The sequence below is a fragment of the Triticum aestivum genome, chromosome 2B, assembly GCF_018294505.1.
Source record: "Triticum aestivum cultivar Chinese Spring chromosome 2B, IWGSC CS RefSeq v2.1, whole genome shotgun sequence".
Taxonomy (NCBI): domain Eukaryota; kingdom Viridiplantae; phylum Streptophyta; class Magnoliopsida; order Poales; family Poaceae; genus Triticum; species Triticum aestivum.
This window is the reverse complement of record NC_057798.1, coordinates 217,474,708-217,489,878: the sequence shown is the minus strand read 5'-3', so window position 1 is coordinate 217,489,878 and position 15,171 is coordinate 217,474,708.

The following is a 15,171-nucleotide window of genomic DNA, read 5'->3' as shown; positions in this document are numbered from 1 at the left end:
TCACGAAGGCTTCGGCTGATACCACGACGTCGAGTGTCCATAACTTTTTCCGCGTAGTTGGTTAGTGCGTATAGGCCAGTGGCCAGACTCAGATCAAATACCAAGATCTCGTTAAGCGTGTTATTATGAAGTAACCGTGAACGCCGACCAGGGCCAGGCCCACCTCTCACCTAGGTGGTCTCAACCTGCCCTGTCGCTCCGCCTCAAAGTAAAAGTCGGGGGCCGTCAGGAACCCAGGCCCACCTCTACCGGGATGGAGCCACCTGTCCTTCCAGCCCCCACATCGGAATCACTTGCGGGTACTCAACAAGCTGACCCGACTTTAGTCACCATCTGTAAAGTATATGTATGTATAGTATATACCCGTGATCACCTCCCGAGTGATCACGGCCCGATAGTATAGCAAGGCAGACTGATAAGAATGTAGGGCCAATGATGATAAACTAGCATCCTATACTAAGCATTTAGGATTGCGGGTAAGGTATCAACGACTGTAGCAACAATGACAGGCTATGCAACAGAATAGGAGTAACCGAACAATAACATGCTACACTACTCTAATGCAAGCAGTATAGAGAAGAATAGGTGATATCTGGTGATCAAGGGGAGGGCTTGCCTGGTTGCTCTGGCAAGAAGAAGGGGTCGTCAATTCCGTAGTCGAACTGGGGTCGCCCGCAGTCTCGGGGTCTACCGGTTAGGCGTAGTTCTTAACCCCCAAAGCACTGAGGGAAGTTCGTCGACCCATGCTCTAGCCGCATGCTTGAGATCACGCATCAGTCGGGGTTTCAACCCTTTGAGAATCAAGCCATTGGCTCACTCTGGTTGTCCATTCGATTGAGGATGGGCGACTGAAGTATAGTCGACTTGTGTGCCTTGAGATGTGCAGAACGCTCTGAATTCCTCCGAATCGAAGTTTGACCCGTTGTCAGTGATGATGTTGTCGGGACTCCATATCTGTATATCAATTCTCTGATAAAGCTGACAGCAGTACCGGCATCAAGGTTCTTGATGGGTTTAGCCTCGATCCACTTGGTGAACTTGTCGACTGCTACCAGCACATGTGTGAAGCCGCTTCTACCTGTTCTTAAGGGTCCAACCATATCCAACCCCCAAACTGCAAAGGGCCAGACGAGTGGTATGGTCTTTAAAGCTGATGCGGGCTTGTGTGACATATTGGAGTAGAATTGGCATCCCTCACACTTGTCGACTATCTCCTTTGCCATTTCATTCACTCTTGGCCAGTAAAATCTGGCTCGGTATGCTTTGGCCACGATGGTCCGAGAGGACGCATGGTGACCACAGGTCCCCGAGTGGATGTCGTCAAGGATTATTCGACCTTCTTCTGGCGTTATGCATTTCTGACCAACTCCAGTCGCGCTTTCTCTGTACAGCTGCCCCCTTATCACGGTAAAGGCTTTAGATCGGCGGACGATCTGTCGAGCCTCTTCTTCGTCCTCCGGGAGCTCTTTCCTCAAGATATACGCAATATATGGTACTGTCCAATCGGGAGTGATCACTAAAGCTTCCATGATCAGGTCGACCACCGCTGGAACTTCAACCTCAGTCAGATCTGTGATACTCTTGGGCTGCGGAGCTTCTTCGGTAAAAGGATCTTCTTTGACTGCTGGAGTATGGATATGCTCCAAGAACACATCACCGGGAATGCTTCTCTCTTGGAACCTATCTTTGCCAAATCATCAGCCGCTTGATTTTTCAGTCGGGGTATATGATGGAGCTCTAACCCTTCGAATTTCTTTTCAAGCTTCCTCACTGCATTGCAGTATCCAGTCATGGCTGGACTTCTAACGTCCCACTCCTTCATCACCTGATTGACCACCAAATCTGAGTCGCCATAAACCATAAGGCGACGGACGCCAAGTGAAATAGCCATGCGCAACCCATATAAAAGTGCCTCGTATTCTGCTTCATTGTTGGAGGAATCAAAGTGAATCTGGAGCACATATCTGAGCTTATCTCCTCTGGGGGAAACCAAAACTACCCCAGCACCGGAACCATTTAACATCTTAGAGCCATCAAAGAACATGGTCCAATGCTCCGAGTGAACTTGAGTCGGCTGCTGTTCTTCAATCCACTCGGCAAGGAAATCTGCTATTGCTTGGGACTTAATGGCTTTCTTTGCCTCAAACTTGATATCAAGGGGAAGGAGTTCAATCGCCCATTTCGCCACTCGACCAGTTGCATCTCTGTTGTGCAGAATCTCTGAAAGTGGGGCGTCGCTGACGACTGTAATGGAATGATCAGAGAAATAATGAGCAACCTTCTTCGTGGTCATGTAGATCCCATACACAAGCTTCTGATAATGAGGATATCTTTGCTTCGATGGAGTCAAAACTTCAGAAAGATAATACACTGGGCACTGAACTTTGAAGGCTTTCCCTTCTTCTTCCCGCTCGACCGTAAGCACTGTACTGACGACTTGTCCTGTGGCTGCAATATAAAGCAACAGAGGCTCTTTGCTGATTGGAGCAGCAAGCACCGGCTGGGTGGAGAGCAGAGCTTTTAGCTCGGCAAATGCTGCATCAGCTTCTGGAGTCCACTCGAACTTGTCTGCCTTCTTCATCAGTCGGTAAAGAGGTAATGCCTTTTCACCGAGACGAGAGATGAATCGACTTAACGCGGCCAAGCATCCAGTAAGCTTCTGGACATCATGCACACGCACAGGGAGTTTCATTCGGAGTATGGTGCCAATTTTTTCTCGGTTAGCGTCGATTCCTCGTTCGGAATCGAGAAAACCAAGTAACTTTCCACCAGGAACTCCGAATGTGCACTTTGATGGATTGAGCTTGATATCATACCTCCTAAGATTGGCAAATGTTTCAGCGAGGTCAGTCAACAGGTCAGAACCCTTTCGCGATTTGACCACAATATCATCCATGTACGCTTCCACGTTCCGACTGATTTGAGTGAGTAAACACTTCTGAATCATCCTCATGAACGTGGCTCCGGCATTCTTGAGGCCGAATGGCATGGTGACATAGAAGAAGCACCCGAATGGAGTGATGAAAGCTGTTTTGATCTCACCGGGTCCATACAAACGGATCTGATGGTATCTGGAATAAGCGTCTAAAAAAGACAATCTCTCACATCTCGTAGTCGAGTCGACAATTTGGTCGATGCGAGGAAGAGGAAAATGATCTTTTGGGCAGGCCTGATTGATATGTTTGAAATCAATGCACATGCGAAGTGACTTGTCCTTCCTGGGGACCATGATGACATTGGCGAGCCACTCGGAGTGATATATCTCTCGGATATACTCTGCTGCCAACAGTCGAGCCACCTCCTCGCCAATGGTCTTTCTCTTCTGGACGGCGGACCATCGAAGATGTTCTTTGACAGGTTTTGCTTTTGAGTCGACTCTAAGGCGATGCTCAGCCAGCCCTCTGGGAACACCCGGCATGTCAGCAGGCTTCCATGCAAATATGTCCCAGTTCTCACGGAGGAACTGGATGAGCGCTTCTTCCTATTTAGGGTCGAGTGTTGTGGAAATATGAGTCGGAGCTGCGTTGGGGTCGGTCGGGTGAATGTGAACGGGCTTCATCTCGCCAGACGACTGAAACACTAATTCTATGGCAGGCTTCTTGGCCCGCAACAAATCACTCGGATCTGCATTTTTCTTGTATTCTTCTAGCTCTACCACTGTTATCTGGGAATCGACAATCTTCGAGCCTTTCTAAAAACACTCTTCTGCCTTCTTCCGATTGCCAGTGATAGTGATCACGCCCTTGGGGCCGGGCATCTTCAGTTTGAGGTACACGTAACATGGTCGAGCCATGAACCGTGCGTAAGCTGGTCTCCCCAAAATAGCATGGTAAGCGCTCTGAAAATCCACGACTTCAAATGTCAGCCTCTCTTTGCGGAAATGCTTCGAGTCACCGAACACCACGTCCAGAGCTATTTGACCGAGTGACTCAGCCTTCTTTCCAGGTATAACTCCATGAAAACTCATGTTGCTGGCGCTTAGTCTGGACATCGGAATGCCCATTCCTTTTAGCGTCTCCGCATATAATATGTTTAGTCTGCTACCACCATCCATTAGCACCTTCGTCAGTCGAGTGCCTTCAACGACCGGGTCGACCACCAAAGCTTGCCTCCCAGGGGTGGCTATATGAGTCGGGTGATCGGACTGGTCGAATGTAATGGGAGTTTGAGACCATCTCAGATAACTTGGTGTCACCGGGGTGACCATGTTTACCTCACGGTTGATAACCTTCAATCGGCTTTTGCTTTCCACATCAGCAAAGATCATCAGAGTGGAATTAACATGAGGATATCCTCCATCACTATCCTCCTTGTCCTCAGCTTTGTCCGACTCCTTTCCCTTGTCCTTGGGCTGTTTTCCTTGTAACTGCTGGATCAAGAGCCGGCACTGGCGAGTGGTATGCTTCGGGTAGATGAAATTACCCTCTTCGTCTTTCTTCGTGTGGATGTGACACGGCAAATCCATCACGTCATTTCCTTCCTTATCTTTCACCTTCTTGGGGTTCCAAGATCCTTTGGGCTTTCCTTTGAATTTACCCTGAGTCACGACGAGAGCCTCTCCAGGAGCCGCTGGCTCGGCCTTCCGCTTCTGCTTCCGACTGGAGTTTCCCTTCTCCGACTGACTCGGCTTGTACTTGCCACTCCGGAGTCAGTCCTCCTCTTCACCATTGGCGTACTTGGTGGCAATTTCCATCATTCGACTCAGGGTCATATCTCCGGTCCGACCAAACTTCAAACTTAACTCTTTGTTCTTAACACCATCTTTGAAGGCACAGACTGCCTGATGATCAGACACGTTCTCCACCGTATGATGCAAAGTAATCCATCTCTAAATGTAATCTCTCAAGGTTTCATTCGACTTCTGCACGCAGACTTGCAGCTCTGTCAATCCGGCTGGTCGCTTGCAAGTTCCCTCGAATGTCTTGACGAACACTCGGCAAAGATCTTCCCAAGTGTAAATGCTGCTAGGAGCTAACTGATTCAACCACGCCCTGGCCAAACCTTCCAACATGAGTGGTAAATGCTTCATAGCCACCTCATCATTCCCGCCACCAATCTGTACCGCCACTCGGTAGTCTTGAAGCCAAGTTTCAGGCTTGGACTCACCGGTGAACTTACTTACTCCAGTCGCCAACCTGAAGTTGGGGGGAATCACTGTAGCTCTGATAGCCCTGCTGAAACATTCTGGACCTGAAACATGGACTCGACTGCTAGTGGGCGCATCTCTGTCATGGCCACCTTGATGAGCTCTGTTCCGATCGACCAGACCTTGCACGATGATGGACCGTGCGTCAAAGCCTGGTTCCCTGGGGTCGACCGGAGCTCTTCGCCCAACACTGAGCTGGCGCCTGTCATCTTGCTGTCGATGGGCGTAAGACCCACCTCTTGGGGGAGGAGTGGGCACTCGACGCCTATCATCACGATCGAATCGGTCACCGTACTGGTCACGTCGACCTTCGCGTCCCTCACGCCGCGGAGGTGATCTTGGGCTGTGAGCCGACTGAACTGTATTCGCAGCGACGGATCGACTGTGAATCCTGTTGCGTGACTGTGACACAGCTGAATTCTGATCTCCTGCTGCTCGGAGCAAATCCCTAATTTGCATCAAGCCTCTGCCAGCCTCCGACTGAGAGGGCTGAATTGACTCTGCTATACGGGCTGCAGCTGCTAAATTCTGAATCGGGGTTCGATATACCTGAGTCGGTTGCGGAAAGAGTTGACGTCAACTGGAGTCGGGTACTCGTTGCCGCGCGCGTTCGTCGAGTGCTCGCTGGAGGTTCTCTAGTCGAGTGCGTTCAGCCAAGTTGGCCAAAGGTGCCTCCTCCAAGGCGCGAGCCTCGGGGGTTTCTCCCGCGATGGGAGTATGTAGGGCATCCATGTTCCGGCGACGAAGATCTTCTCTCTGCAGGGAAGTAAGTGGCTCGGGCTGATATTCCTCGTGGGCCTGAGCGGGGTCGCCTCCGCCGTCTATCCCGTCGGTGCGGGGGAAACCGGGAGGATTACGAGGCCCATTGACCATCAGAACCTCAGCCGCCGGATCGCTGCTGTCGCACTCGGATGCGGTCTCTACGGAGCCAGTCGACAGATCGAACAGGCCGTAGAGAGATTCGTCTGGCTCGATTGCCGCGACTTGGGTGGTGGCCGATTGGCGAGCCACTGCGTGCCTCACCCACCGCTGGAGCCTCGAACGACCAGAGCGCTTGTGCTGGCGGGAGACAGGGAGGGGGGACGACACGGGAGTCGACCGATACGGAGTCGACGGTTGCCGCAGCAAGACGCCGCGGAGACACGCCCGAAAATTCGTCGCACCGCGGACGGAGAGCGCGTCGATGTCGAGTGGAGCTTCCTGGAGCCAAGCGGAGTCGTCGGCGATGAAGGTGAGCGCGCCGAGACGGATCTCGCGGCCCTCGACCAACACTCCACCTGAAACCATGATGAAAGCAATCGGAACAATTGCAACTTCTCCAAAAATCGCTAAGACACCTGCCCCACGGTGGGCGCCAACTGTCGTGGTTCTAAGTCTGACAGTAGAATGGGGGGTAGGTATGGAGAGGCAAGATCCTAGCTACGGAGCAGTTGTACAGACAAGGGATTTACGAGTTCAGGCCCTTCTCGGAGGAAGTAACAGACCTATGTCTTGGAGCCCGGAGGCGGTCGACTGGATTATGTGTGCGTAGGTTACAGGGGTGGGAACCCTTTACACTGAGGAGGGGGGTGGCTTATATAGTGTCTGCCAGACCCCTCCGGCCCTTAGTTATGCAGGGTTTAAAGTACATAAAGGTTTGGCGTTACTGGAAACGCCCTATATAATGTGTCATCAAGGCCATAAAGGCTACTTAATTATAGATCGTTTGGATGCAGAGTGGCTCTTGACCTCCTGGTGGTCGAGTGAGTCTTCATGGTCGAGTCCTTCGAGTCCGTCGAGTGAAGTCTCTCTTGGTCAACTGGAAGACAGCTTCTTCTGAGGATGTCCTTGGGAAGGGTACTTAGGAAAGGTCCGTGACCCTACCCTAGGTACATGACTTCATCATTAGCCCCCGAATGGATCGAGGTTTGAGTGAGGAAGGAGTTGATAATCTTTCCGACCTGTTTTTTGTGCTCTGAACATGTCTCGTCTTGGATCAATAATCTTTTTTAATGATGGAAGCAACTTTTCTTTCAGTCGCCTTGATCCATTCATTTCTTCTGTCAAGTGAACTTTTGAACTTAGTAACCTTCTGAGCAACGGATCGCAGGAAATCTACCGTCTGACAAATTGATCTGCTGTTAACAGATTTTGCGGGATCCGAATTTTGGGAAGCACGCGAAGCAGAGCGGACTGTGGTACTCGGAAGGGATAAGGCGTAGACGCCTCGATTTCTGCGCCGCCTTTTTCGCCACGTATCACGCGTGCGTGACTATTTCGGTATGTGACAGGATCGCCCGGGCCCACTTGTCAGCCACTCGGAAGTGCCCTTATATAAGGCGCCGGGCAAGGGTTTTTGAACAGTGCCTCCCCATTCCCCCCTCTGCCCTCTTCACCTCCGCCTGCAGTGCCTGCACTCGCCTCCGCCCATCCACCCCTCGCGTGTTTCGCCGGTGACAATGGTGAAGGAGAAGACGACGGCCTTGGAGCACGTGAAGAAGGCGACGGCGACAGGGAAAGCGAAGGGAAGAGCGTCCAGTCGGGGCGGATCTTCGTTGAGGTCTCGCCTGCCGCACGGTTGGGTCCAAGGGGATTGGATCCGCTCGACCATCACCGAGGCGGATCTCAACGACCTGGCCAATGAGGGTCTGATCTCCCACGGGTCAGCGAGGCTTCCGGGGTCCGAGTGGCAACCGCAGCCGCAGGAGGGTGAGTGCGTTCTCCTAGCCACTCATGTAGATCGTGGATTCTCTCTGCCGCCGAGTGTTTTCTTTCGAGGGTTCCTGAACTTCTTTGGGGCGCAACTCCACCATTTCACTCCCAATTCCATCGCCTATCTTGCTGCTTTCGTGTCTATGTGCGAGAACTTCCTGGGTTGTCGACCGCACTGGGGTCTCCTTAAGCACATATTCACCTGTCGCTCACAGACGGTGAAAAAGGCGAGTCCAGATGATGAGAGGACTAAGGTTATCCAGATGTGCAGGAGCCTTGGGATTCAGATGAGGAGTAAGAGTACTTTTCCGGCCATGACCCTTCCTGAGTCGGTTAGAGGGTGGCAGTCGACCTGGTTCTACTGCCAAGATGAGTCGACGCCGGGGCAATCGACTGGTCTCCCTCCGTTCTCCATGGACCGAGTGAACAAACCCTCTTCTCTAAAAGTGCTTCTCGAGGAGAAAGCTCAGGTAAAAATGTTGATGGAGCGTGTAGTCCAGCTTGTTCGAGACAGAGTGACGGGTATGGACCTTCTGGAGGTCTTTCTCAGACGACGCATCCAACCACTTCAGTACCAAGGCCGCCCGATGTGGCTGTACTGTGGTACCGAAGACACCACTCGGGTCCATCCAGAAGCGGTTAGCGACGCCACACTGGAGAGGTGGATGGCCGCCATCACAGGGAATAAGGACAACCCTCGAGGAGCTAGGAGGATCCCACCACTCGACCATTCCTACACACCGGACACGGTATGATCGCTTATCTCCAATTGTAATCTTGCTTTATTCATTCTGCTTCATTGCAAATTGGTCGATTGACCTTTGTCTTGTTTTGTTGTCTGTCAGGCCACCACCGAGCTGTACTCGATGCCCAATGGAGCGCAAGCACCGACTGAGGAGGAGGAAGGAAGTGGGGGCGAAAGCCCGGAGGAGTGGGATTCGGATGCGGATGACGATGATGAGGGTGATGACTCTGGTGAGGAGGAAGAGGAGGAGGAGGAGGAGGAAGTTGCGCCTCCTTGCTCGGAAAGACGCTCGAAGCTTGTCCATGATCCTGCAACCGAGCGTGGTAAGGGGGTCGCGACCGTCGCGCAGTCGACCAAGCGCCCTCGGACAACTTCTCCGGTGCCGACTGAGAAGGCTCCGAAGCAATCTCGAATGGTGCCGTCGAAGCCGGCGAAGGTCCTGCCGAAGATGAAGATGGTGATCCCCACTATCTCAGGGTAATGGTGCTACTTGAGTTTTCCTGTTCCACATGAACTTATTCTTGGTCGACTCATGAATCAACCGATTGATTTCTGGAATTGCAGCGCTGCTACTTCTGATACCTCGGCCAGGGCTGAAGACCATGAGATGGAAGACGCTGCCACTTCTAAACCTGGTATGACCTTTATAGTTTCGTCTTCAGTTGATTGGCTCCTTGTCTCTAATTTTGATTCTTTTATGCAGCTCCATCTAACGTCGTTATTGACCTTCCTGACGACGATGACGAGGAACCTCTGAGGCAGAGGAGGAACAGAAAAACGTATGCTGGCAAGGCGACTCAGGACGTGCCAGCACCCGAGACACTGGTCACGGAGGGAGAGAACATCACTTGGCCTACCGTATCTGTTGCGGTGCCATTAACGAGTGCTCGCCCCTCATCGTCGAGTGCTGCACAACCTTCACTTTTCTCAACCCACCACGTCCAAGAGGACCAAGCCAGTGCTGTGAAAGAAGCAATACGCCAGGCAGGAGTCATGATGGAGCAAGTGAAGGAACTCCGAGACGCCAGTCAGGCAGCATATGACGCCAATTCAGCTCTTCAGAGTAACGTTCAGGTCAGTCGGTCACCGCCTGTTCTGTTAGGATATGATATCTGAAAATCTTTCTCTCTGAAAATTGTAGTATCTGTCCTACACCCATTGGGTGTGTTGTTTGAAATTCTGGGTTAGTGGGGGCACGCTAAGTGCACCCACTGGGTGTAGTCCCCAAGGCTATGGTGGACTGTTGGCAGTCGACCATATCTTTATGTCTTAAGCTCTTTAGTCGATCAGGTCAAATGGATTGAGAAAACGGCGGGGGCACGCTGAGTGCACCCACTGGGTGTAGTCCCCGAGACTGTGGTCGACTGCTGGCAGTCAACTACAGTCTGAAGAACATCTTCCGTTTTTTTTGTTGTTGGTCGACTGGTCGACTCTAAATGATAAAACTAGTGGGGGCACGCTGAGTGCACCCACTGGGTGTAGTCCCCGAGACTATGGTCGAATGTTTGTATTCGGCCGTACTCTTAGAAACTTTATGATTTTCCTTTAGTCACTCAGAAGTGAATTGTCTTTGACATCTGTCGATTGGTTCTTCGCAGAAATCCTGTGAGCTTGCGGCTCGTTACACTGAGTTGGAGAACAAGCACATCCAGCTCGAGCTTGATCTGAAACTGGTCCAAGAGAACTTATCGAAGGCGAAGGAGGAAGCAAAAGGTATGTTTGGTGAGACTCTCGACGACTGCCTTTGTCTCTCGTCCGCTTCAGAGTCTGATCTCACTGTAACCTTGCAGACAAAGTGAGGGATGCCCAGAGGAAAAAAGACCTTGACTTGGCTGAGATGCAGAAAGCAGCTTTAGAGAAGACCAAGCTCGCAGATGAGAAGCTGGCTTCAGTCACCAAGCTTGAAGAAGAAAACACCAATCTGAAAGCTGCTCTTGATGCGGCCAACAAGGAGGTCAGTCGATTGAAGAGTGACAAGATTGCCCTGAGTGACAAGGCCAGTGAGTTGGTGGGAAAGAAGAACGATCTGGAGGCTTATCTGAGAGGACTCGCCAATAAGCTATTCCTCATGCTTGAAGGTAATCTTTTCATATCAAACAGACATTTTAACTGTGATCCTTCCATCCGACTGTTGTCTTGACTCGGTGTTTGTTCTTGCAGAGTTTTGCCAGAACTTTGAAGAGGAGACTGGTCGACTGGAGCCAAACCTGGATCCCATCAACTCTCCTGTCAAAGATGAAGTCGCCATGAATGTGCTCCGACTCGAATCTCGCATTGCTGCCATCGTCGACTATCTCGCAAGGCTGAAGGTCGCAACTTCCCGCATCGACGCAACACTCTGGCCAAGAGAGACGCTCCAGAACGACCTCGAGTCTCTGATGACTCGACTGAACGCAGTCCCAAGTCGAGTGCAGGAGTGGAAGAAGTCTTCTGCTAGGTGTGGTGCGGATGTTGCTCTTTCTCTGGCCCGCGTTCACTGCAAGGATGCACGAGAGGACAAGCTGGCGGCCCTTAGGGTGGCTAATACCAAGAAGCACAATTTCCGGTCTTTCATGGAGACCTTCATCGCCGCTGCCACTCGGATTGCAGATGGAATCGACCTGGATGAGTTTGTTGCACCTTCCAGCCCTCCACAGGAGGGGTAAAAAACTTCTGAGCTTGATACCTTAAATTTGCCTCGGTATGCCGAGTGATTTTTGTAACCGACAAACCTTAACAGGCTTAGCGCCTGAGCACTTTCAGTTCCGTTAGGTGTTATCCGATCTTGGATTCGACGTTGAAATATGTTTGCATTTGGTTTGAGGTGTCTTTTGCAGGCTAAGGCGAGCACTGGACTGCAGCTAAGCCCCCGAGTGGGAGGTTTGCTCTCCACTCGGTAGGATATTCAAAAACTTAGGCGAGCACTGGTCTGCAGCTAAGCCTCCGAGTGGGAGGTTTGCTCTCCGCTCGGTAGGATTTTTAAAAACTTAGGCGAGCACTGGGCTGCAGCTAAGCCTCCGAGTGGGAGGGTTGCTCTCCGCTCGGTAGGATTTTCGAAAACTTAGGCGAGCACTGGGCTGCAGCTAAGCCTCCGAGTGGGAGGTTTGCTCTCCGCTTGGTAGGATTTTCAAAAACTTAGGCGAGCACTAGGCTGCAGCTAAGCCTCCGAGTGGGAGGTTTGCTCTCCGCTCGGTAGGATTTTCAAAAACTTAGGCGAGCACTGGGCTGCAGCTAAGCCTCCGAGTGGGAGGTTTGCTCTCCACTCGGTAGGATTTTCAAAAACTTAGGCGAGCACTGGGCTGCAGCTAAGCCTCCGAGTGGGAGGTTTGCTCTCCACTTGGTAGGATTTTTTACGGCGTCTCTCTGAGGGATAAGGCATTAATCGACCTCATCTTCCTTATGAAGAGCACATTCTACCTGTGGCGTAGCTTGGAAAGAGAGGGTAGTAGTCGACCTGCACCTCGTCCCCCTTGCGGAGCGCACGTTGTACTTGTGGTGTAGCTCGGAAGGAGAGGGTGGCAGTCGACCTGCACCTCGTCCTCCTTGCGGAGCGCACGTTGTACTTGTGGCGTAGCTCGGAAGGAGAGGGTGGCAGTTGACCTGCACCTCGTCCTCCTTGCGGAGCACATGTTGTACTTGTGGCGTAGCTCGGAAGGAGAGGGTGGCAGTCGACCTACACCTCGTCCTCCTTGCGGAGCGCACGTTGTACTTGTGGCGTAGCTCGGAAGGAGAGGGTGGCAGTCGACCTGCACCTCGTCCTCCTTGCGGAGCGCACGTTGTATTTGTGGCGTAGCTCGGAAGGAGAGAATGGCAGTCGACCTGCACCTCATCCTCCTTGCGGAGCGCACATTGTATTTGAACTTAGGCGAGTGCTTAGACTGCAGCTAAGCCCCCGAGTGGGAGGCTGGCTCACCACTCGGTAGGATTTTATTTAACTTAGGCGAGTACTTAGACTGCAGCTAAGCCTCCGAGTGGGAGGCTGGCTCACCACTCGGTAGGATTTTATTTAACTTAGGCGAGTACTTGGACTGCAGCTAAGCCCCCGAGTGGGAGGCTGGCTCACCACTCGGTAGGATTTTATTTAACTTAGGCGAAACGGATTCGCAGCTAAGCCCCCGAGTGGGAGGCTGGCTCACCACTCGGCAAGGTTTTTTTTACAAACTTAGGCGAAACGGATTCGCAGCTAAGCCACCCACTGAGGGGAAATTTTATTGAACAAATAAAAGTGACGACAATCATTGGGGAAATTATGACGCTATTATCTTTTTGAAAAATGAACCACAGAAGTACTTTTATTACAACTCATCTGAGTGAATACTTAAGTGTAAAAGGGGCGGAGCAACTCCGCGTTCCAAGCTCGGGGCTCGTCGATGTTGTGCTCGACGTTGTAAAGACGGTACGCTCCATTGTGGAGAACCTTGGTGACGATGAAGGGACCTTCCCAAGAAGGAGCAAGCTTGTGTGGTTTTTGTTGAGCCACTCAGAGAACCAAATCTCCTTCCTGGAAGGCTCGACTCTTCACGTTCCTTGCGTAAAAGCGACGTAAGTCTTGTTGGTAAATGGTCGATCGGATCAGAGCCATCTCCCTTTCTTCCTCTAGAAGGTCGACTGCATCCTGCCGTGCTTGTTCTGCTTCAGCTTCGGTGTAGAGCTCGACTCGAGGAGCATTGTGAAGCAGGTCACTCGGCAAGACCGCTTCAGCTCCGTAGACCAAGAAGAACGGAGTTCTCCCAGTCGACCGGTTAGGCATAGTTCTTAACCCCCAAAGCACCGAGGGAAGTTCGTCGACCCATGCTCCAGCCGCATGCTTGAGATCACGCATCAATCGGGGTTTCAACCCTTTGAGAATCAAGCCATTGGCTCGCTCTGCTTGTCCATTCGACTGAGGATGGGTGAGGGAGTCCTGGACTAGGGGGTGTTCGGACAGCCGGACTATCATCGTCCGCCGGACTCCAAGACTATGAAGATACAAGATTGAAGACTTCGTCCCGTGTCCGGATGGGACTTTCCTTGGCGTGGAAGGCAAGCTTGGCAATACGGATATGTAGATCTCCTACCATTGTAACCGACTCTGTGTAACCCTAGCCCTCTCCGGTTTCTATATAAACCGGAGGGCTTTAGTCCGTAGGACACAACCTCCATTACAACAATCATACCATAGGCTAGCTTCTAGGGTTTAGCCTCCTTGATCTCGTGGTAGATCCACTCTTGTAATACACATCATCAATATTAATCAAGCAGGACGTAGGGTTTTACCTCCATCGAGAGGGCCCGAACCTGGGTAAAACATCGTGTCCCTTGTCTCCTATTACCATCCGCCTAGACGCACAGTTCGGGACCCCCTACCCGAGATCCGCCGGTTTTGACACCGACATTGGTGCTTTCATTGAGAGTTCCTCTGTGCCGTCACCGATAGGCTTGATGGCTTCTTCAATCAACAACGCTGTCCAGGGTGAGACTTTTCTCCCCAGACAGATCTTCGTATTTGGCGGCTTCGCACTGCGGGCCAATTCACTTGGCCATCTGGAGCAGATCGAAAGCTACGCCCCTAGCCATCGGGTCAGGTTCAGAAGCCTAAACTTCACGGCCGACATCCGCGGGGACTTGATCTTCGACGGACTCGAGCCACAGCCGAGCATGCCGCGCTGTCACGATGGGCATGATTTAGCTCTGCCGCCGTACAGTGCCTTGGTGGCCGCACACGAATCCGCTCTGGCCCTTAGTCCGGAGCCGATCGCGCAGATCGAGGACTGGTGGCTGGACACCGCCTCGGAGGCTGCAACTTCTACGGCGATGGAGCCGAACACTAACCTTGTCCCTTGCAAAGCTCGTGACTCCGAGGTGCCGGACTCCCTGCCGGACTCTGAACCTCCCGCGCCCCCGCCAATCGAACCCGATTGGGCGCCGATCATGGAGTTCACCGCTGCGGACATCTTTCAGCACTCGCCCTTTGGTGACATCCTAAATTCGCTAAAGCATCTCTCATTATCCGGAGAGCCCTGGCCGGATTATGGCCAGGATGGTTGGGATGCGGACGACGAAGAAATTCAAAGCCCACCCACCTCCCACTTTGTAGCCACTGTCGACGATCTAACCGACATGCTAGACTATGACTCCGAAGACATCGACGGTATGGACGACGATGCCGGAGACGAACAAGAACCAGCGCCTACAGGGCACTGGAAGACCACCTCGTCATATGACATATATATGGTGGACACCCCAAAAGATGGGGACGGCGAAGAAGCAGCGGAGGCAGATTCCTTAAAGAAACAGCCCAAGCGCCGACGTCAGCGGCGCCGCTCTAAATCCCGCCACAGCAAGAATGGAGATTCCGGCACAGGAGATAATAACACCCCAGACAATGCCGAAGACAATCCCCTCCAGCAAGATTCAACGCAGGAGGATGCAGAAGCAAGCCCTCACGAGAGAGCGGCAGACGAAGAGGTCGAGGATGATAATTACATACCTCCCTCCGGAGACGAGGCAAGCCTCAACGACAACGAATTCGTCGTGCCAGAGGATCCCGTCAAACAAGAGCATTTTAAACGCAGGCTTATCGCCACGGCAAATAGCCTAAAGAAAAAGCAGCAGCAGCTTCAAGCTGATC